At 38.2% G+C, this 24,438-nt stretch overlaps 1 pseudogene across 1 annotated transcript; it reads left to right on the top strand.

Annotated features, from left to right (window-relative positions):
- The first annotated feature begins 8,462 nt into the window (after positions 1–8,462).
- LOC148742879 (putative pre-mRNA-splicing factor ATP-dependent RNA helicase PRP1) lies at positions 8,463–23,147 on the top strand (annotated as a pseudogene). Its single transcript, XR_016001445.1, has 10 exons — positions 8,463–8,592; positions 10,339–10,528; positions 13,663–13,847; positions 15,034–15,166; positions 16,265–16,510; positions 17,952–18,206; positions 18,889–19,147; positions 20,882–21,073; positions 21,173–21,295; positions 21,860–23,147. The product of XR_016001445.1 is annotated as a putative pre-mRNA-splicing factor ATP-dependent RNA helicase PRP1 (transcript).
- Positions 23,148–24,438: the final 1,291 nt, after the last annotated feature.

Genomic DNA, 24,438 nt, shown 5'->3' with positions numbered 1-24,438 from the left:
AGGCTAGGGTTTAATGTTCCCCAGGTATGACAGATCAGGCTAGGGTTTAATGCTCTCCAGGAATAAAAGATCAGGCTAGGGTTTAATGCTCACCAGGAATGACAGATCAGGCTAGGGTTTAATGCTCCCCAGGAATAAAAGATCAGACTAGGGTTTAATGCTCTCCAGGAATAAAAGATCAGGCTAGGGCTTAATGCCCCTCAAGAATGACAGATCAGGCTAGGGTTTAATGCACCCCAGGAACGATATATCAGGCTAGGGTTTAATGCTCCCCAGGAATGACATATCAGGCTAGGGTTTAATACTCCCTAGGTATGACGGATCAGGCTAGAGTTTAATGCTCCCCAGGAATGACAGATCAGACTAGGGTTTAATGCTCCCCAGGAATGACACATCAGACTAGGGTTTAACGCTCCCCAGGAATGACAGATCAGGCTAGGGTTTGATGCTCCCCAGGAATGACAGATCAGGCTAGGGTTTGATGCTCCCCAGGAATGACAGATCAGGCTAAGGTTCAATGCTCCCCAGGAATAACAGATCAGGCTAGGGTTTAATGCTCTCCAGGAATAAAAGATCAGGCTAGGGCTTAATGCCCCTCAAGAGTGACAGATCAGGCTAGGGTTTAATGCACCCCAGGAACGACAGATCAGGGTAGGGTTTAATGCTCCCCAGGAATGAAAGATCAGGCTAGGGTTTAATGCTCCCCAGGAATGAAAGATCAGGCTAGGGTTTAATGCTCTGTAGGACAAAAAGATCAGGCTAGGGTTTAATGCTCCTCAGGAATTACAGATTAGACCAGGGTTCAATGCTTCCCAGGACAGACAGATCAGGCTAGAGTTTAATGCTACCCAGGAATGACAGATCAGGCAAGGGTTTAATGGTCTCCAGGAATGACTGATCAGGATAGGGTTTAATGCTCCCCAGGAATGAAAGATCACGATAGGGTTTAATGCTTCCAAGGAATGACAGATCAGGCCAGGGTTTAAAGATCCCCAGGAATGACAGATCAGGCTCGGGTTTAATGCCCCTCAGGAATGACAGATCAGGCTAGGGTTTAATGCTCCCCAGGTATGACAGATCAGGCTAGGGTTTAATGCTCTCCAGGAATAAAAGATCAGGCTGGGTTTAATGCTCCCCAGGAATGACAGATCAGGCTAGGGTTTAATGCTCCCCAGGTATGACAGATCAGGCTAGGGTTTAATGCTCTCCAGGAATAAAAGATCAGGCTAGGGTTTAATGCTCCCCAGGAATGACAGATCAGGCTAGGGTTTAATACTCCCTAGGTATGACGGATCAGGCTAGGGATTAATGCTCCCTAGGAATGACAGATCAGACTAGGGATACTGTGATATTTATCACTGGGGAATCTTTCGAAAAGACGATTTCCTTTTTAAGAACATTGACTGAAAGAAAATAATGACAATAAAATTAATTAATCAAATAATAATCTTTTGACTACGTCCTTTTTATCTTTTGTCTATCTACTTTGACATTTATATTGGTGTCATTTTTTTCTGGGCAGTTTCAAACCCCACTCCAGTCTCTTTCGTAGTCCAAAAAAAATTAAATTTAGGTTGCGTTTAGTGGAGAAAAAATCTGTCCGAATATTCTCTTCCTAGTCTTGCTAGGTTGTTCCTATTCTCAGGTCTTCTCATTATTGTCAACACGCCCTTTTTGCAAAGCGAGCGATCAAGGATCATCAAGAAATATCTCAGAAGGTGTGTTGAATATCGCCTCTAACGACCCTAACCGAAATCACGGCTCTCATCAATGACTCACTTTCTGTATAATTTCTGAGAAAATTGTCCATTCTTAAGCAAACTTCAAATAAAATATGTAGGGGGGACTGAATGAAACTTTTCTAGACTTCTAGTGTTGTAAGGGCCTGTTTACATGGAGATAGGGTGACCCTTCTAGAAGGGGCACCCTCTTAGAAGGGTAACCCTTGCCTATTGTATTTTCCGGCTTGGTTTACATGAGAGGTAGGGTCACCCTATCTGCTTGGTGGGGTAACCCTCCTGTGAGGGCCAACTTTTTGCCATGTAAACACTTGAGGTAGGGTCCCCCTCCTAGAAGGGTCAACTTTTGTGGGTTCAGATTACTGTCAGATTGCCGTGAAACTCTGTAATGGCTTCGTGCGCGTATAAGCCCGAGGAATATTTTCGCCGTTCTGTGGTGGCCAAATTGTTTGAACAGAGTTCGAAACAGTCGGAGGACAACAGTGTCGACATTTCGAAAAAAGACATAGATGATCATGAATTAGTGGTCGACGAGAGTACCATAGAAAGCCGCTCGACTCGGTGCCAAATTCAATAATCGCGATAGCCCTGGGGACAAGACTTTGCATGTAAAGGGGGGCTATCTTTTGCCCCTTCTAGAAGGGTGACCCTCCTGAGGGAGTCACCCTATCTGCATGTAAACAGGCCCTAAGAAATGTAAGAAATTAACACGAATTAAAACAATTAACACGAAAGTATGGATATCAGATACCTTTCACGCGTGACTTTCAAGTAACACGTGTCATTATTATGATCTCTCATCAAATTTTCATGATGAAATCACTAACCTTGTAAAACTGCAGAATCGACAAAAAGCGGCCTTTTCATGTTCCACTGCACGTGTGTATTGATTGAGAAAGCTTTACTGCCTTCTGCGCCTTTGGCAAGTCTGCACAGCTTAAGATCAATAGATGACCCTATTCCCTGCTTCTCAGCTTCGGCCTTGAGGCCCGCGTGTTCAACAATAATATTATGCCTTTTCAGGGCATCAAGGGAATTATGCTCTCTTTTCAGGGGAATTCTGATCCTTTCCTTTCCCCCAAGAAAACTGAAAGATCCAGGAGATTTGGGATCAACGAAGTAGACAACCCCTTCTAAAACACGAAACGGCTCTTCGCTGACTTCGCTAAAAAACATTGGGTCGTGAGAAATGAAGACAAGACGTCAGACAATAAATGATCTGAAGACCTGATCGTTGGTGTCAAAGTTCGCATCAGCTTTATTTTTGGATCAACGGGTCATGCGAAACCCTATTGTTTGGTCACGCAAGCTGAAGAAAACAGACACGGCGATCTCCTGGAGAGTTCCTTTGTGGGGTCTTCGTAGCCGTTCACGGAAAAAGGGTCGTTTTCGTGTTTGTTATAACGGGTATCGGAAAATTATTTCTTGGTTTCACGTATCACGACAATCATATCATTCACGGTTCACGAATTTTAAAACTTTTAGATTACGGATCACAGAAAATAAATTAGTCCGATCACGTTTCACGTGAAACCCACTTACGGCTCCTCACATTAGACATTCAGTCTTTTCTAAAGCACCCATTTACACCCACTAGAAACACATTACACATTCAGCAGCTATAAAACCTCAGAGGACAGGCCTAACTTCAATAGCAACTATGAGATCTAAAAAGTTCAGATCACAATGAGGAGGGGCATTGGGATTTCTGGTCTTGCAGTTTTGGCTATTTTTTAGACTGATTTTCAGTTTTTAGCCAAAAAAAAATCTGCTTTTCAGTTTTGGTGCTCATTCCAGTTTGCAGATTTTCCATTTCTTTTAACATGGTTTTCAGTTTTTAGTTGAAAAAAATCTGCTTTTCGGTTTTGGTGCTCATTCCAGTTTGCAGATTTTCCATTTCTTTTAACATGGTTTTTGGTTTTTATCAAAAAATTCCACTGGGTTTCGCATTTGGAATCAGACATGGTTTTCGGTTTTTCCTCTTTAGGTTTCCATTTCTCTTGTCTCACTGCATTAGGCTTTTGATAACAGGGATGTGGAAATTTAATCACTTTGATGGTTTTACACATGGTTTTCAGCTTCCATCTGCTTTTTTTCTTTCTTTTTTTTTTTGCGGTCTTTAATAGACCCCAATACCCCAATGCAACATTGGTTCTACCTGCACACAACCTCATGGATCTTGGGGTGGTGTATTTTGAGGAAAAGGAAGTAAATAGGAAGGAAAATATAAAAGCTAGTCCATGCTGGCATTTTAGTGAGATTCCCAGCACGCTAGGTTGTTTTCTAATCATTATTATCCCTTTCCTAATGAGTTAAGTTAATAAAAAAATTTCCCATTAAACTCCTGGTTTGTATGATCATTTTTATCTTTATCTTTGTCTAAATTGTTTAGTTCACTGATTAATTATAGCATAATCGTACATCTTAATTTGGTGACATATTAAATTTTTTTAAGCCAAAGGTGTAAATTGGAATTGTGTAGGGACCATTTGTAACTAAAGATGACACGAGGGTAGGATTTCCGCACCGCACAGCCCCATACTTAATATTTATTATGTACACAGTTCATGGATAAAAAAAACAATGACGAAAAAGCAAGTTGCCTTTAGGAAAACGTTTTTAAACTAATAGAAAATTGCAATAAAACATTTTTTATTAAAACATTAGAATATGTTTGACATGCTAGACAGGGACATTTTGGACATGGCAGTAACGTCATTATCCAGTCAAAATTATTCAGCTATTAGATACTAAAAGTGGTTGAAACATTTGCCAAAAAATAAATAACTAAAGCTAAACAAAAGTACACTGATTCTGGAACTGAACCTATGCACTTAGATACAATGAATATATGAAAGTTCATATTTGAATATACACCTGTATGAAAGTTCATATTTGTATCTGATTTATCATCACGGGTTTATTAAGAATAAACTTAACGGCCTGCTCCCAGTTGGCTTGTTAGCTCAATTGGTAGAGCGCTGCACTAGTATCGCAGAGGTCAGTGGTTCGAATCCCGTACAGGCCTGATTTTTTTCAGGTCTGATTTTCGCTATTGCATAAATAGCGCTCTGCATCATACGTAACTATGCACTTAGTTGGTTATAATATTCTAGTTTTTAAATGTGTAAAAATCTCTGCGGGCCAGCCTCTACTTTTAATAGTAGCATTTCACAAACAAAGCTCAAAAATCAGATATTGCCTAAATTGGCAATGTTTACATCTAATGTTATCAACAATAAACATTTCACACAAATGAAAAGTGCAAAACTTTGAAAGAATGTTATCTTCTGAGCAATATCCCGAAGAGAAATCTCACCTCTAGCTGTAATATTTTAAAAAAATATTACGTGGAGGACTAACCAACGTAACTACAATCATGTAACTTAAATCGTGTACATATCATCCAGATTCCGAGTACTGTACCTTCTTTCATGTGAATTTGAGCAAACCAAAATCCTTTGACAATACACCAATATACTTGTCTGTCATTTGAAACAAAGTCAAGTTGAAGCTGGCTGATCCACACGAAACTATCATAACACCCGTCATTTGTCATAAACATGTACATTATCACAATGGCGTGACAATGGCTTTCTCCATGAAGTTTCTATCAGGTTGCTCCAAAGAAGAGGAAAAATGGACATTTTTCAATATTTCAGCAGATTGCCATGCATTCTGAAGTAAAACAACCAAAAAAAGAAAAGGGAGGAAAACCTTCATTTGATTGAACTTTCATAAACACTGAGTGTGAGAGTATACATGTAAATTGTAACTTGTCAGTGGTAGTACTACACATAAAACCCAGTTGCCACAATATCAATTTGTACAACGTATTGCTTCTTTTTACAAACAGCAGGTTCAAGCAGTTGTCATTTCCCGGTGACAGGAACTGAGATGTTTCGAATCTGAGACATTTCGAATCATCTGAAAACTGTTAGAAAACTGTCAGAAAATTTGCACAAGATATGATAACGAGAGACTTGTCACCGCCGCAGTGCAATTGAGTCAGTCAATGTTTCCTTCCATGTCTTGATCAATAAAAAATCAAAACAAAGTTCAAAATGAAAGATTCAATGAAATCATGTTGTAATTCCACCTTTCAAACTACTCACTATCCACACGCAAAGCTAAATTTGTAGAAAAGTATTGTGATAAAATCCCTGTTCCATTTGTTGTAATAAGGCAATACTGAGTTGTTCAAGGCTCACGTGGACTATGTGTGTAAAAAGGTGGCATCAAGAGTTAGTATTCTGGGCCGTATTAGAAGTTTCGTCACAAAGGAGGCAGCAACACTTGTTCATAATGCTTTAATTCTTCCCTTATTTGATTACTGTGACATTGCCTGGAGTAACCTTCTACAGCAAGATATAGATCGACTACAGCGCTTACAAAATAGATCTGCATGGATTATTACTCATTGCTTTCGCTCATCTTGAGCAATAGAGCAGCTGCAATGGCCGAATCTTTCCAGTAGACGCTATTACCACAAGGCTAAACTCATTTTTCTCTGTCTTCACTCATTAGTTCCTAGTTACTTTTCATCATATTTCACCAGATTTTCGAATATTCACAACTATTCCACAAGGCAAAGTATGAGGCTCTACCTACTAAAAGTAAAACAAAATTTTGGGAAAAGGACCTTTCTTTTTACTGGCACAGAAATTTTTAATAAACTTCCTTTAAACATTGTGAAGAGTGAAAACATTCAAACATTCTGCCGCCGAGCAAGACATTTCTTTTTATCTTAACTTCATCTTTTATCTACTATTTTAGGTCCTAACTGAGTTTTGGCTTTGTGGTCTTAGGCTGTTAATGTAGTTTTAAAATCCTAGTCATATATATAAATAATTGAGAATTTTGATGTAATTTATTTTTAAGAACCAGGGCCCCTATGGAAACCAGCCTTGTGCTGAATGGGCTACCCTGTGTAAATAATGTTTTACTTACTTACTTCAAAATCTCCACTTTGTGATAGTTTTTGCATGAGTGGTTGATTTTGATTTTACATGCATTACTACCACTGACAAGTTGTGATTTATACTCTCACTCTCAGAGTTTACGAACGTTAAATAAGGTTTTCTTCCCTTTTTTTTTTTGGTTTTTACTTCAGAATGCACGGAAATTTGTTGAAATATCGAAACAATTAATGTCCATTTCTCGTCTTTCTTGGAGCGACCTGATGGAAACTGGAAACTTCATGGAGTAATCTAGCGTCACGCCATCATGATAATGTACATGTTTATGTTAAATGATTGGTCTTAAGATAGTTTCGTGTAGATCAGCCAACTTTAACATGTTTCAAATGACAGACAAGTATATCGGTGTATCATCAGAGGATTTCGGATTGCACAAATTCCCATGAAAGAAGATACAGTACTCGGAATCTGGATGATACGCACATGATTGTCGTTATGTTGGGTAGTTCTCCATGAGGGTTGATCAATTGCTTTTAAATATTAAAACTAGAGGCAAGATCTCTCTTCAGGATATTGCTCAGAAGATAACATTCTTTCAGAGTCTTGCACTTTTCATTTGTGTGAAACATTTGTTGTTGAGAACATTAGATGTAAACACTGCCAATTTATGCAATATCTGATTTTTGAGCTTCGTTCGCGAATTGCCACTATGAAAAGTAGAGGCTGGCCCGCAGAGATTTTTATACATTTAAAAACTAGAATATTATAACTACGAACTATGTGCATAGTTTCAGTTCCAGAATTGGTGTACTTTTGGAGAAATTTAGACAAACATTTTCCCTGTTTTACCCTACAGCAGAAGTGACCAAAACTGTACCAAAATAAATAATCTATTGGTGTGTTCACATCCACTCCAAGGGAAAATAGAATGCATCAAAGTAAAGATGAATGATGTCACTATGTATGGTAGAAGTACCAATCTGTAATGTTGCATGTAGCTTGAGATAGACAAATAAACATTTTACACTTCTTTTGCGATATTTTTTATATGAAAATGAGGCTCCACGCCTAGAACAAGCAGCCATTGTTACCATGGCAACAGGAGCGCTGCAACCTTTAACAAGGGCATTTTTGTGCATCCCCACTGAATGCCTAACCGCATGCAAAATTTGAAGGGGGGTTGAAAATTTTCATTCCCCAAGATGTTTGATTCTTACCGATGAATAACATTTGCATAATTTCAAACGTGGTAATGATTTTTCTCAAATATACTAAAAAGTTGGGCCTACCTTTGACGTTTAAGTAAAATCGGGTGATCTCCGAATTCCCTGGCACATCTCTCCAATTTACTCATCTTTTGTTGCCAAGCTTCATTCGTTCTACAGCCAGAAAATTAAACAAACTAGTAGTAGTGGTAAATGAAAATCAACACAACAGCTGATTAAGTGACGTGCAGGTACCTCTTTGAATTGTCCCCATAAAATGCCCTCGTAGTGACTGTACTTTCTGCCATCTTATAAGTATGTATCCATCACGATCGTGTTTCTACTCATAGATGCTAAAACTATCAATCTACCACACGAAAACGCGAACCAAACTTGAATTGTCGTCTGCCTCTCGTCTGCCATGTTTTTCAATATTTCGCGCGGTACACCGCTCGCCAGAAGTTATGGGAAATTTTACCATATTTAGTCTCTTTTATGATCGCGGAGACTTGTGGGATAAAGAGATCAAAACGGGTGTCTTTTGCATTTCCTTAGCCGGCAAAATTCGATGGAAATCTTAGTGGCGCTTGTGTTAATATAACAGTTAGAGAACGTTTACAGGAATATTTGACTTTGATGTCCGTGCAAGATGTCGAAAAGGAGGTTAGATGTCGATGGGAACTCATCCAACTCGTTAACTACCGCGAAAAGGATTAAGGAGGAGTTGAGGTAGGCTTTGATACATGTGTAAAGGACAGCTTTTCAGTTTTGAATATCGCCGAGCTTAAATTAATCTGCAGCTGGTTGTGGTACAGAGACTTAAATAAATCTATCTCTTCGATCACAGTCTTCCTCAGGAAGGCAGTGCTCTGGAAATATTTGAATCACAGCTTATCTGGTTTAATTGTGGCCGTTTCTCGAATCTGCACAGCTGTGAAATTATTATGCAAGACGGTATTTTCCAAATCTCGAAATCATAATTGATTTCGCAGGAGGTTCCCTTGTGTTATATATAGTTAAGGCTAGGAAATATTGGAAACGATTTTCTTGAATTGCTGTCTAAATTTGTTTCCGAATTGATTACTATTCGCGCGATAGAGAACACCTAAGACATCGAATTCCCCTCTCGTGGTTTTATTAACTCTTGTCTGAAAACTCACCTTAGGTCGATTAAATTCATACGTCGACGCTTTCACTGGATTAACAGGATAAAATTCTTTGCTTTAAGACAAACAAAAAATGAAAAGGACAAAAACAAAAATAAAATAAAAAAAATCAACACATGTAGATAAGGAATTATTTTACAGTCAGAATGTCACAAGAAACTTCCAGTAATTCAGGCGATAGTTAGGTGAGACACGGAGAAATTACATGCCTATGCAAGTGCTGTTGGAGCGTTTTACTTGCCTTGGATGGATAATATTGTTTCTGTGACTTTGTGTAACACATACTTGTGAGTGGCTTCTACCTTTCCATTTCTTCCTGAGGCAAGTGTTTTGTGTCAATTTACTTGGTCTTCAGCTGTTTTATTGGTAGGATGTTGTAGAGGTGAATGTCACTCATTTGGTTTTCACAGTCACTTGCTGCATCTGGTAGCCTGGAATTACGTTTGCTTAAATTTACTTTTCTATTGCCTCATAAGTAGTGTTCATCACTGTGAAGTACCTTCTCTTATCCTTAAATTATTCCTTAGTTCATATGTATGATTTTCATTTATTCATAGTCATTTACAAACCAAAGTGTTAGGCAACCAGCATACTGCTTTAAACACTGGAACACTTAGATGCTGAGATCCAAATCCCTGAACAATTGCTTTGATTCTCTGGCTTAATATATAAAATACACAAGAAACTATAATAAATTATATAAACAAAATAAAAGTTTCTTACTAAAGAAATCCACATTGCTGACTCATAATACATGTATGTAAGTGTCAAAAAGGTGTTGTAAACTGTCCATAGCATCTTAGTGATTTTGTTAATGTACTGCAATGGTGTAAGGCTAACAAAAAATATTAGAATCTTTAATAATGTCATTGTCATTCCATAAAACATCAAACCTAAACTTAAAAATGAGCTTATTGAAGTGAATTTATAAGTGCAAAGGTTGGTGCAGGCGAGTTGGTACCAGGACAGGGCTTGATACTAATGGTAGCCCACTAGCCACAGACTACAGTAGAAATTCAGTTTTGAAAAGTGGTTTTTGATTTCCACATGCCAGTTTGGCAGTAAACAAACTGAAATTATCAAAATATCTAAGATGTCACTAGTCACTTGGCTAGTAAGTTGAAAAGTTAGTGTCAAAAATGCAAGCCCTGCCAGGGAGAAATGTTTGGATACCATAAACCTTCCCACCCCTTAAATCTACATGTAGAATGATTCAAAAGAAAAATTAATTCTCTCTGACCTATTGTCAGAAGTATAATTTATGTACACTATACCTCCTGATGCATTTTGGTCTCTTTTCTGTTGGTAGTAATCCAAGCAATCTTCGTGGAAAGATCAATCCTTTCAATGGGAAGCTATTCTCAGACAAATATTTTGACATTCTCAAGAAGAGAATCAAGCTACCAGTATGGGAGTACAGAGAAAAATTTATGGAAACCATGAAGGAAAAACAAGCTTTTGTTCTTGTTGGCGAGACTGGATCTGGTAATAGAACCCAGGTAATAGTTACATGTAGTATTTATTTGCTTTGACAATGGGCAAACACTTGAAACCCTTTACGGTGAGCATTTTGCATTATCAACCAATGTAATAACACTAAATTATCTTAGTAGTTTATGAGAAGTTGGGTTAAATTGTACTCCTTATCAGATGAACTGTGGTTGGGGAAATTTGAGGAATTAGAGACTGTAAATATTTGGAAGAATTAAGGCTTCAGTTGGGCGTAACGGATGCCTACTACATGTACAGTGCAGGTCAGAGTAATGCGAACCAAAACATACGCGAAAAACGCGTCAGCACCAAACGCATAAACGCGTCTGCGTCTATACGCATATGCGTCAAGGACGCATATAGAGCAAAGTCATCAGTATGTATGAGCTGGCTCATTGTTTTTTCTATTGTTTATATCTTACTGTTTTTTTAATGGCCTGGCATTCTAAATTTAGTTGAAAGATCAAATTAACGTGGCGCATCGGCATGTGGCGGACGCGAACTGCTAAATTCGTTGATCTGTCAAACAAATAGTAAACTATTAGCCAGTCTTATGTCAACAGTAAACGGGTTTGATAAAACAATTTGTTGCTGTTTCTGAATTATCTCTTGACAGCTCGTAGAACCGAAGATAAAATTTTGCTTGCCGCGACGCTGACAGTCCGGTTTGAAATCTCAAAACCTTTCCCAGAATGAAAATTTAGATTAATAAAACAAACATCGAATGGCACCGTACTCTCGATACCAAACAAAAATCTGAAAAAATTAAGCTTCCAAACTGAACTTACATGTAGAATAAGATTATAAACAGAGTGAAAAGGTTACGCGTTGTAATCATCACACATGAAGTTAATGCCGCGAAGCTTTTTCGAGTTTCGTAACCGTTGCAGAACATTACGTGCGGGGTTTGGATTGAATATTTTTCCCTTGGCTGACTACTAGATCATCTCTGGATCCTACGAAAACCAGCAGGATTTTCGTTCGCGGTCCTTGCTTCTTATTTATTTGGAGTAACCATTTGCCGAACTAGCTCGTTTCCAAGGAAGTGCTAAATTTAAGAAAAACCCTCCCACAATCTTCAAAACAGTCTAATCGCGAGAAATAGTCTTGCGTGGAATGTTGTGTGACATGATGATTTCTTTCGGCGTCATAATGTCTCGCCATGTGACAAGATCAGATTTATGTTCGAACGTATGCTAATTTGTTGAACACGTGAACTCGAAAAATGTTTTTATCAGGTCTCTTTCAGCGCAGAAGTGATACGGATTTATACAAAAGCCGTTCGAAGAGATTACGATTCTTTTTCTGAACGGATCGACAATTTTTCTGAACGGATTACCTAAGCCGATGGAACGCATGCAAGTTTCTTCTGAACGGATAGCACAAGCCGTTCGAACGCGGGTTGATTTTTTTCTGAATGTATTTTCCAAGCCGTTCGAACGGATGCATTTTTTTTCCAGAACGGATGATAAACGGCTAGTGAATGGAATTCCATTCGGGAAATTCAAAAGAGGTCAAAAGAGGTGTGATTTTATCAATCTATTGTTTACCTTTACAATACTGAAGGTATTGTAAAGGTAAACAAGCTCGAGGCGTTCGAACGGATGATGAATTTTTTTTATTAACGGCAAGCACTAGCCGTTCGAACGGATGATGAATTTTCTTGAACGGATAGCTCGAGCCGTTCGAACGGATTATGAATATTTTAGAACGGATAGGCTTGAGGCGTGTCAATCCACTTGAACGGCTTATGAACGGCTATCCGTTTAAAAACGGCTAACCGTTCGGAAGGTTTTCACGTGAGAAGTCACACATTGTTTACATCGGAGGTAACTGAGAAACGAGCGCCTTAAGCGAAAGAGCGAGCGAGATTCATAAATTCTAAGTAATATTAAAGAATACGTTTGAAACGCTGTTTGGTTCAGTATTAAGTCTGGGTTTCTTTATCCAGAACAGACAATTCCTTTTTCCTTATAAACAAGCGACGAGTCATTTGTGAAGCGAGCAAGATTGGAAATATGATAGCTTACATCGGCGATAACTGAAAAGCGAACGAGCGAGCGAGATTCATAAAATACAAACTAATATTTAAAGCATACTTTAACGTTCTAAACGCTATTCGATCTAGTATTGAATGTGGGTTTCTTTTCTCAGAACAAACAATTCCTTTTTCTTTTCTATATAAACTAGTGACGAGGTATTTGCAAAGCGAGCAAGATTGGAAATATGACAGCTTTCACTGAAGTTTTCATACTATGCAAATTTTTTTCTTGTTGGCGGCCGCATTTTCAAATAAGGATATTTCTTTATTTTGCAAAACACTGCCGCACAAAGCAAACTTAGGGCCATGAATAACAAAAGAATAGACGCACGCAGCACTGACGCGTATCTGACGCGTCAGAGTAGACGCGTAGACGCGTTAGACGTGCGTCAAGTTTGCGTCTGCGTTGTTCGCTTTATTCTGACCTGCACTGTAGATACCAGTTACTTTTGGTACAAATTCCAGCTGAGCTACTGTGTGAAGCTAATTAAGGGAAGTGAGGTACATTTTAACAGATATTTTTTCCTTGTTCCTTGTAAATATAGTAAGGTCTCAACTGTTGTTTGTTGTAAGCTAAGTGTTTACCATGTATACAAACAAAGTACGTCTGTTTAGGTTTTTGGACTGAAGAGCACTTGATCACCATTTCCTCTCAGGCAAATTTGTTTTTTTTTATTATTATTATTATTCTATACAGTTCCACTCTCTCTTTGCAGGGCTCAACACTAACTTTTCAACTTACTAGCCAAGTGGCTGGTGACATCTTAGATTTTACGACAATGTCAGTTCGTTTATTAGCCAAACTGGCTAGTGAAAACCGAAAACCACCACCCAAAACTGAATTTCTACTAGTCTGTGGCTAGTGGGCTACCATTAGTGTCCAGCCTTGCCTTGGCAGTGTAACAGACACTTTCTTTTAATTACTAAATGGTAATCATTAGGATCAACTTGTTTCTCACAATTACAGGCAGATAATACACGTAAGACTAAGTATTCCTAGTCTGCGTATTGTCTTGTATGTTGCATTGTTTTGCATTACTGTAAGTGCAGTTTGTAGTGAAAAAAGAAAAACAACTTTGACAAACTCTTTTACTTTTGTAGATTCCACAGTGGTGTCTTGAAACTCGCATTGACAAACGCAAGTGTGTGGCTTGTACGCAGCCCAGGAGGGTTGCTGCTAAGAGTGTTGCTCAGCGTGTAGCTGATGAATTGGATGTCACCAAAGGTCAGGAGGTTGGGTGCACAATCCGATTTGAAGATTGCACTAGTCCTCGCACTATACTGAAGTAAGGAAGAAAAAGTCAATTTCATCCTTAACTCTGTAACTTCCAAGATCTGATTGTTGATTCTTACCTCTAGCTGCTTAATGTTTCCTTGTTACCATATTTATTCACTTATAAGGCGCAACATTTTTGACAAGAAAATATGCTTGTTTGATCAAAATCTGCTCAAAACCTGGGGTGCATCTTATAACAAAGTATTTTTGGGCAACAAAATCTTAAGATCACAATTTTTAGCAGAACTTCTAGTTACAAAAATGTGAGAAGAATTTTTTAGATCTGGTGGTTATAAAAAGAACTACATGTAGGGTGGCTCTGAAAAGAGCTGTTGTGGTGGTTGTGAAAGAACTGTTTCTTATACGGCCTCCGTCAGATGACCACGAAACTAATCCCACACGAGCAGGGCTTTTTGTTCTGATATGTAGCAAAGATTGCATGTAATCCAATCCTTTATTCCTATGAATTAAAAAGGAATACTTCTTTTAGAATAACTTCAAAAGACTAACAACAAAAGCAAACTTTTACTGCAAAAGCAAACAAATGGAAATTTGTGTACGTTCTTAACAGCACATGCTCAGTAACATGATATCCATGAGTACAAAACAATCGTTTGAACAATGTTTAAAATTCCTCAAATTGTGTTTGTGTCGCTCGCTCGAAAAGTTCCTTCTCTGAATAAACAATGTAGAGATAACACTTACCCTTTTCATCTATCCAGCCTTTTTTGTGCACTGAAACTTGCATCCTCTGTGGCGTGTGGATATTCAGTTGTCAAACTGGGAGTTTTTTGCCATTTGCATTCACTGCCAAAGCAACCGTGAAACTTTTACAGATCCATCACACCTTTTGTTAACTCTCAACCTTTTGGTGCATCTTGTAACCAAGTATTTTCACAAAACTTTCCATTTGGGAACTTGGCTTGACTAAGTTGCCAAGTTTGGGGTGCGTCTTATAACCGAGTGCATCCTATAACCAAATAAATACAGCAATTAAGTATTTAGGAGAATTTGGTTAGGTCAAAGTGAAAATCACTAGTGGGAGATAGAGCGTTAAAAAACAGGAAGGAAGGAAGAGGGTGTGAGAAAATGCAATTTAAGGTTTAAGTTTGGCCTTTAGCTCTGTCTCAGACGTCTGAACAAATGAGATAATCATTCCTGACTGTAATTTAAAGCTCATTTTAATTTGTTTCCAGGTACATGACAGATGGTATGTTGTTGCGTGAGGCTATGGCTGATCCTCTACTGGATCGTTATGCAGTCATTCTTCTTGATGAGGCTCACGAGAGAACTCTTGCTACTGATATTCTCATAGCTCTACTGAAAAAGGTACAGTGTGTGCATGCATCTGGAGATTTCATATTCTTCTTACAAGAACTATAGGCAACAAAACAGTTGACACATTGACCTATTGAACCCACCCGTTACTTCATTGTCAATCTCTTTTGTCCTAACTGTAAGTTACGTGGTAATCACTTTCCCCCAAATCATTTCTCATCATCAGGGCTCAACACTAATGGTAGCCCACCAGCTACAGACCAGTAGAAATTCAGTTTTGGTTAGTGGTTTTTGATTTCCACCTGCCAGTTTAACTGGTAAGCAAGCTGAAGTTGTCGTAAAATCAAAGATGTCACTACTAACTTGGCTAGTAAGTTGAAAAGTTGGTGTCAGACCTGATCTTGCTATTGTCAGTGATATTTTTGCTGCAAATAGGCAACTTTGAATTAGGGAAGGGGTGCTTTCAGTGATTTGCAGTGTGGTACAAATAGTGGTGTTACTTTACACATAAGAGAACTGTTTAAACACAAGGGGTCGGTTTTTTGTACAAGGTCCAACCAAAAACATGGTTTTAGTCAATCAAGTGGGCCTTAGGTTTCCCTTCAAATGGATCAAGTTAACTAAATACATGTCAGTGTTCTTTCCACTGTCAGCTTTTGACCCTCTTGACACTGTTCACAAAAATACATGTTCAGACAAATAGGTAATTAATTTTGGTAATATAAACTAAGTTGAAATGTAAATTGGCCACCGTAAAGTGTTAGAAAACTGATATTTCAAGGGTTAGCCCTTTGTCATTCACTCTGACGAAGGGCTAACACTTGAAATGTCAGCTTTTTAACTCTTTGCGGTGGCTAATTTACATTTCAACTTAGTTGATATTACCAAATTACGTTATTACCCCCACCAATGCAGCACCACAGTTTCTTTAGAAACTAACCCTCTTTGTTCAGATAAATGGTTTGGTGCCAAATTGAAGATAATGCAGAATGCAGTTTTGTTCAGCAATGGCTAAAATTTGTTTAAATAATCAGACCGTTGTGCCTTGTAATAATGATGCTGATTATACACGTGCAGGTGACAGTGTATTGGTCCGCTGTTACACCTGTAACTTACAGGAGTTGTATAAAATGCGTCTGTTTTCCACAGGTTGTGCGACAGAGACATGACCTTAAGATCATAATCATGAGTGCCACCTTAGATGCTGGGAAATTTCAGGAATATTTTGATGAATGTCCACTCATGACAATCCCTGGACGAACACATCCTGTAGAGATCTTTTACACTCCTGAACCTGAACGAGTCTACTTGTAGGCAGCCAATAGAACAGTGGTACAGATTCACATGTGTGAGGAAGTGGAGGGTGACATTTTGTTGTTTCTTACTGGGCAAGAGGTGTGTGGTCAAAGTTCTTGATGCACTGTCGAGTTTAAATAGGCATATTTTGTTTAATCCTTAAAAACCCTTTGACTCCCAAGATATCATTGGTAACTCTCTCTACTGTCTGTCATACAATTCTTATGATGTCATTTAGGAGAATTTGGTATCTGATCAATTACCGTGATTTCCAGCCGTTTACCCACATGGTCAATTATTGCATACAATGAAAAAAAAAGTCAACAGACTACCCGCACTGGTGGATAACCTACACCTTAAAAGCTAACGAAATTTGTAAAAAACTACTTGACAGAATGCAAATTCATGGCCACATTTTGTGTGAACGATCATTCGGCGCCATGTTGATTTGTTGATTTCTCCAAAAAATCGATATCTCTGGTTCTACTGGGCTTAATAAGTCCCTAAAGCAGGAAAATTCTCTTCAGCTCAAGCTAGTGTTGACTGGAAATTTGTCACTGATGCGCCAGTTATCCTTGGTTTATTTTTGTCACCATCAAGGTTTTGTTTACACGCATGCAGATAGTAACTTGTTCATCGTGCAACTAATTGTGCGTGAAATAAACTTGACTGGCATCATATTTTCATGCTGCTTTGTGGCACTTTTAATACAATAAAATTCACCTGAGAGGTGGAGATGCAGGTAGGTGAGAATTTTTTTCAATTCAACCACCAGTAGATTTCAAAATTGTCACATAGCCCACACCTCCCTATTACCCGCAGTGGCGTGTGTTAAAGGAAAAATCAACAGATTACCCACGGGTAAATGTCAGTAAATTATGGTAATAATCCCCTGATTGATATTTTTTCTTTATTCTCATCATTTGTCTTGGTATTGTATTGTCATTGTAAGGAGAAATTCTGTCTTGGTCACTCGTTGGAGTTAAAGAGTTAATTAAACTCCTAAGAGTGATAAGCATCTAATTCTCCCAACAACGTCACCCCTGAATCAAACAATTGTGGTCACGAGAATATTTAAAGTGACCACAACTAAGAAAGCTCTTGATTGTTCAGAAAAAATTCTCCATGTCAGCACCTTAGGAAATGTATAAGAGAAAAAGAATGCCAATGTAAGGATGTAGTGGGTTAAAGGTGCTCAAATTTCAACAACTAAATTGCATTTACTTTCAAAAATTCTTTGATTAGAATGACTGCAGAGTTGATTAACATGAGGCCTGAAATTAACAAAAAAATCCTTTATCACCTTTTGGTGTGTAATTGGCAAAAGTGGTGCAAGTAGATGACTTCTAGTTGCCACTTTTTTAAACTAGAACTTAAGGTGCTATTTAATCCTAGCTTTGAAGGACCATTCATTCCTGAATGACATTTTGAAACAAATACGAGTATTGTATTAATTTTTTGCAGTTTGTATGTATTTTAAACAAAGTTAAACTAAGTTAAAAGTGGCCTTTCAACATTATACTTTATTCTCTCCATTCAGGAAATTGAAGAAGCATGTAAGAGACTGAAGAAGGAAATTGATAACCTGGGACCTGAAGTAGGCGAGCTCCGCTGCATCCCTCTGTATTCAACTCTTCCTCTGCCACAGCAGCAGCGCATCTTTGACGCTCCTCTAGTAAAACGCCCTAATGGTGCCATTGGGCGCAAGTGTGTGGTGTTCACCAACATTGCTGAAACATCTCTAACCATTGATGGTGTGGTGTTTGTTATAGATCCTGGATTTTCCAAGCAGAAGGTCTGTCTTACTTCAGTATTTGATCACTGTCTACTTTTCACAAAGTATTTTACTGTTTTTCTTGTCTCTTAACAAACAGGAAACTAAGAAAACATTCTGAGTACTCTTAAGGAATCCAACCCCTAACCATTGTATTCAGTATGCAGGTTCAATTCCTCGTGGGGTCTCAGAACTTTTTCTCTGTCCCATGTTTGTGACAAGATCAAAAAAATATATAATAATATAATAATAATAATAATAATAATAATAATAATAATAATAATAATAATAATAATAATAATAATGATAATAATAGCAACTTTATTTATCCTGGTAGAAGAAAACCGGTCAGTCAGTCAACAAAGGTTGATGGACTGGTAATAATCAGTGACCAGCAATATCGGAGTTTAATTATAAGAATACTAACATGAAAAACAATGGCCTACAATAATGACAAAAACTCTAACAAAGAACTAAGCATTGATCTTATAAATATGATCGGGCTTATCCTTAATCATTAAGTAGGTAAAAGTTATGACCTTAAACTTATACTTAAACTGACCTTAAACTTAAACTTAAACTTACCTGCTTTTTCTTACAAAGCTCAAAAATCTACATCTTTCTAATTCTGCATATATTTTATTGTTCCTTATCAAGGTTGACTGAGTGTAAAGTCATTTTGTCTTTGGTTTGTCTATAATAGGTGTACAATCCCCGTATCCGTGTAGAGTCACTGTTAGTTTCTGCTATATAAAAAGCCAGTTCACAGCAGAGAGCTGGCTGTGCTGGTCGTACACGTCCTGGCAAGTGTTTCAGATTGTACACAGAGAAAGCTTATCAAACTGAAATGCAAGATAATACCTACCCTGAAATCCTGAGGTCCAACCTTGGTACTGTGGTGCTACAGCTGAAGAAGTTGGGCATTGACGACTTGGTGCATTTTGACTTCATGGATCCTCCTGGTAAGATCAGTACTTGTGAGCAAGCTAGTTCATGTGTATTAGCCCGTGATTTGTGGTGATTCCCATGCTCGGAGACCCAGGGGCTGTGAGTCGATTTCAAGTTAAGGGCAGAAGAGTCCCTGGGGACATTGTCTTACAAGACTAGTTCCAAACGGTCGCAGTCGTTCTGGCATCTGATTGGTGCCAGAAAATCTTTGTGTTTTTCTTCCCAATCAGAGCCAATCAATGTAAGAGAAATCGATCAGATTGTCTGCGAAATCTTACCGGAAATTATACTGAATACTTTCACAGGTATCACAAGAGAATATGTTTAAAAGTTTGCGAGGTTTGTATAAAACATAATGGTTGCAAGCATTGATATGTCACTTTAAATGTTAGATGAGATGTAAGCCTAAATCTTTCAAGATTTTTTGTATAATTTGCTGTAACTGAAACTTTTCAATCCCGTAAAGCTATTTCGTCGCAAGGGCCACGCAGGTATGTCGAGCAACTGGCACTTACGCAACTTTTTGTGCACGCCCGGCCAAAATCTAATGTGATCTTCGCTTGCAAAAAAAGAAAAGCTAAACGTGGAAACTTTTGTTTATTAGATGTGGGTAGATAACCCTGTACTAAGCTGACATTTACAATAAAGGAAGCCCGCCTTTTCCATCCAATAATTATTTCTTGGTCCAGTTGGTTTTGTTTTCCCCAATGGAAGCTGCATCGATTCCCAATGATCAAAAGTATTTAACTTGGTCTTCAACAATCGACAAAAGAGGTGAAATGACAATGACCAAGGGACTAGAAGAGAATCTGTGGCCTTTCGAGCCCAAGAACTTGAACACTCTACACAGCAGTTGAAAGATTAAACTTTTTCCAAACCCCTTCGGTAACTGTCCGAAAACATATCTGCTTTCCACGATGTTTTCGATGATAAGTTTTTTTTTCAGATTTTAATTAGCTAACCGGAAACACAGCTAAGCTTTCTTTAAGCGCTTGCTGGAGGTTGTCCATGAACTTAACGTTCTCTGCAACCTTGGCCATATTGCGAAAGACTTTACTATAAAGCAACGAGTAGAATTTGGCACGCACAGAAAGCTACGTAAGCGTAAGCGCCAGTTGCTTGACATACCTGCGTGGCCCGTGTGACGAAATAACTTCACGGGATTAGAAAAGTCTCAGTCTCAACAAATTGTACAAAACATCTTGAAAGATTTAGGCTTCCATCTCATCTAACGTTTAAAGCGACATATCAATGCCTGCAACTATTATGTTTTACACGAACCTCGCAGTAAACTCAGTATATTTTCCGGTAAGATTTCGCGGACAATCTGATCGATTTCTCTTACATTGTGTGCTGAGACTGAAACCTTTCGCCTTGGGCAAAGCTTCGTCGTACGGCCCAAACAAGCATAGCGAGCAACAGAGCTTGTTGTATATGTGCGTGTTAAAACACACGAAAGGACTCCAAAGGACACTTCACTCTGATTGGACAGAAAAACACAAAGATTTTCTGGCACCAATCAGATGCCAGAACGACTGCACCCATTTGGAACCAGTCTTGTAAGACAATGTCCCCAGGGGCTCTTCTGCCCTTAACTTGAAATTGACTCAGCCCCTGGATCTCCGAGGATGGGTGATTCCCAGAAGTGTCATTTTCTAAGGAATAGCTCAGAGTCTTGCAAGTAAAAGGTTGCGTACAAGCCAATCAAAGAAAGCTAAGATTTCATTCTTTTTTTGTCAATTTGATAGCACCAGAAAATTTGATGAGAGCGCTTCAACTGCTGAACTATTTTGGTGCCCTTGATGTCAATGGAGACCTCGCATCACTGGGCTCCATGATGGCAGAGTTTCCACTCGACCCTCAACTTGCCAAGATGGTGATTGCCAGTTGTGACCACAATTGTTCTAATGAAATTCTCTCCATTACTGCCATGTTATCAGGTATACAGATATCAAGTCAACCTGTTGATTTACTTAAAAATACTTTTTGATAAATTGTTATCATTATAATTTATGAATGATCCTGGCTCTGTATGTTAGTTCCGCAGGTGTTTTTGAGACCAAATGAAGCTAAGAAGGCAGCTGATGAAGCTAAGATGAAGTTTGCTCACATTGATGAAGATCACCTGACTTTGCTGAATGTTTACCATGCATACAAACAAAGTGAGTTTGACTTGTAACCTGTACTTACACCCTATGCCAAGCTTTTTGATGTTGTTGTTTGTACAATGATAACTAAAAAAACCACCTACTAATCTTGTCCTCTTAGTCCTTTCTGTACATTATGGAACCTTGTTTTTTTTCTCCTTGGGGGAAGATTTCAATTTAAACCTTTCACTGCCAAGATCTCATTTATAATTCTTCTCACTCTCTGCCACACAATTCTTGCAATGTTAGTTTGGAGAATTTGGTATTGGATCAACTCATTGGATTCTCTATTCTCATCACTTGTCTGCTTGTTACTGTATTGAAGTTGTAAGCCGAGAAATTCTGTCTTGGTCACTCGCGGGAGTCAAAGGATTAAACTTATTTGCAGATAATGTGACAATTCAGGTTCATGAGTAACATTGCATTTACCAGTATAATGTACCGGTAACTCTTTGTTTGAGTTCTAGTGCAGAAGTTGGAGCAGTTTTCTTTCTGCTATTTGGGGGCTGGCTTGACACAGTCAAAGCCCAATGATGTCCCAGGCTATTTCAAACAAAACTTTTTTATCCTTATTTTTAGACCATGAAGATACACAGTGGTGTTTATAATAATTTTATCCAACATCGTTCTCTCAAATCGGCTGATAATTTGAGACAGCAACTTACCAGGATCATGGACAGGTTCAACCATATGTGGTTGAAAATTACATCAGCAATTTGGACAGTGTAAAATTATGTTTGGCCACAATCAGGTTCTCTTTTGATGCTGCCAACTTCATTCAGGTGATCTCCGGCAATTGACGATGTTATCTTTGTTTTCATCAAGACCTACTAGGAGGATCTAGTTTCTTTGCTGCCATGTTTTAGGTCAGGTGTCATTTTTGTATAAGGTACAAGACCTTTTAAAACAGTATCAAGCAAGATGACTTTATTAATCACGCATCAAGCTTTTTTTTTTATGGTGGCTCACTTATTGCACCATGAAGAAGACCTTCTGATGTGGTGTCAGTCTGTTTAACAATTAGATTCCATGTCACCATGCATCTGTTCTGTTATAGGTGACAGATGAAGTTAAAATAGTGGTACGAACAAAGAGTGGAGCACTTGGCACTGCTGAGTGTAACTAAATGTTCTTACCACATTTTCACATCTTCTGTGATCTGTAATCGAAAAGTCACACTGCAACATGAATTCTGTTTGTTTTGTATAATAATGAAGTAAAAAAACTTTCAATTATGCTGTGGTGAATGTGTTTGCCCTCCAATAGACCAATCATAGTTCAGCTTACTACATGAACAACAAGATGTAGCATTATTGCAGTAGGCTTGACACAGGAGTGCATTAGAACAGTGGATAGAATCAGTTAAGCCTAGAATGCATAAGAGACCTTTTGGAAACCTCTGGGGAGCCTATGAACCTCTTGAATGACTATTGTAAGACATTTTAGGAAAGCTTCCTGCTTAATTTTTGTATAGGTTGGTGAAGATTGCACCCCAGTACTATGACCGTGTGTGAAGCCAAGCGTGTCATGGGAAGGATTATAGAGAGTTTACAGAAAAACAGTTAAAACTTCAAATCAACTGTGGAAAACCTCATAAAAAAAAATGATAATAAAACATGTGAAAGGAAGAACCTGTAAAAAGCCTTATTGCTAAGAAAATCATGCCATCATCTGCATTTGGTTCTTTTAACTTGAAAGTAAAACTAGATATGCTTCTGTTTTTCCTCTGTTTACTTCCTGAGATCTTTCCTCAGAAGTTTTTTCAGCTAACGACATAGAAACAGTAACATTCAGGCAAAGACTCAGGCCATCCAAGCATGTTAAACAGTTTGCAGCTCCAAATAAAAGCTGCTCCTTGAATCCTTTAGTTGCTGATTTGTAACTTGTTGCTGTACATAGCTTTCAATCGCTTTCAATGTCTTTGTACTGTTAACTTTGAAACTTCAGTGACTGAGTTAAATTCTCCCCTTCAGCTGCTTTAAATATTCTTGTAAATCAACAAAGTGATTTCACCCATTAGTTAAGTTATTCCCTTTACCTGTTTTCTGATAGCAGTGGAGATAATGTGGCGAGAAGAAGTTGCATGTTCATTACCTCTCGGCATTCATGGGTGAAGTAATCAGCATGCATCTCAGTTCTACAAACTTGATTTGCTTCTACAGGCTTGATTTGCAGCTCAGGGATCTTGAACAGAACCTTTCCCACTCCTTGTTAGATGAAACAATTGAAAAATTGCTTAATAAAATCTGAGGAACACAATTTCATTGTGTTGTTATTAAAAGGAAGACCTTTGGGAAAACTGCAGATATCTTGAAGTAATTTAAGCAGCTCACGGTTATTGATCTTCATCAATGCTTTGCGCCACACATTTTGCCTGACATTGAACATTGGGTTCTTCAAAAACTGCGTACACCTTCCAACTTTTATTCTTCATTGCATCTGCTGTCGTTTTATCAATAGCAATGAGCTGTAAAATAAAACCATTACAAAGTTAATAGTTGAAACTTCCTTGTTGACACCATTTGGTTACTGGGGGGCAAGAGAGAATGTGAATAGCTATAAATGAAAAAATAATTATTTACTTTCACTGTATCCCCTCCTTAAATGCCAGAAAGATTATCTTAAGTAAAGTTTACTCCTGATGGACTGAAAAATACGGCACACGATGGAACACCCTGAAATGGAATAGTTGCAAGTTTCAGAATGTTCTGGAAAAGCAAACAAAAAAAGTCTATGTTCCATCTCCCTCGACTATGAATTTTTTCATTTAAGGTTACCTGCACCTTCAGGGGTGTCTCTCGTGCAAGCGGTGCATGTAGCGCGTCCGGTTTAAACTGCAGATATCTAAACCCCTACATTAAATTAAAGCTTATAGGACTGGCTATCAGACTATACCAAAAATTTTGAAAAAACATGAATTGTCGAATTCTTAACGACTTCTAAATGCGAGCGCCCGAATCACTTTTTAAGAGCTAAGGTCAAAGGGAATTTGTTTCATTGCTCTCAAATTTTGACAGTAACTAGTTTTACATATAAACAACAAAACGTGTCTCTGAATATTTTATTTCTAAATACTTTTTTCTTCAAGAGCGATTTTTGTACGATCACTCCACATTTTTTAAATCCTATTTCAAAAATGTTCTGTAACTTTTCACTGA

This window comes from Stylophora pistillata, chromosome 1, assembly GCF_964205215.1.
Source record: "Stylophora pistillata chromosome 1, jaStyPist1.2, whole genome shotgun sequence".
In the NCBI taxonomy this organism is placed as follows: domain Eukaryota; kingdom Metazoa; phylum Cnidaria; class Anthozoa; order Scleractinia; family Pocilloporidae; genus Stylophora; species Stylophora pistillata.
Note: the sequence above shows the minus strand (reverse complement) of the source record. Positions and strands in the feature narration are given on the sequence as shown.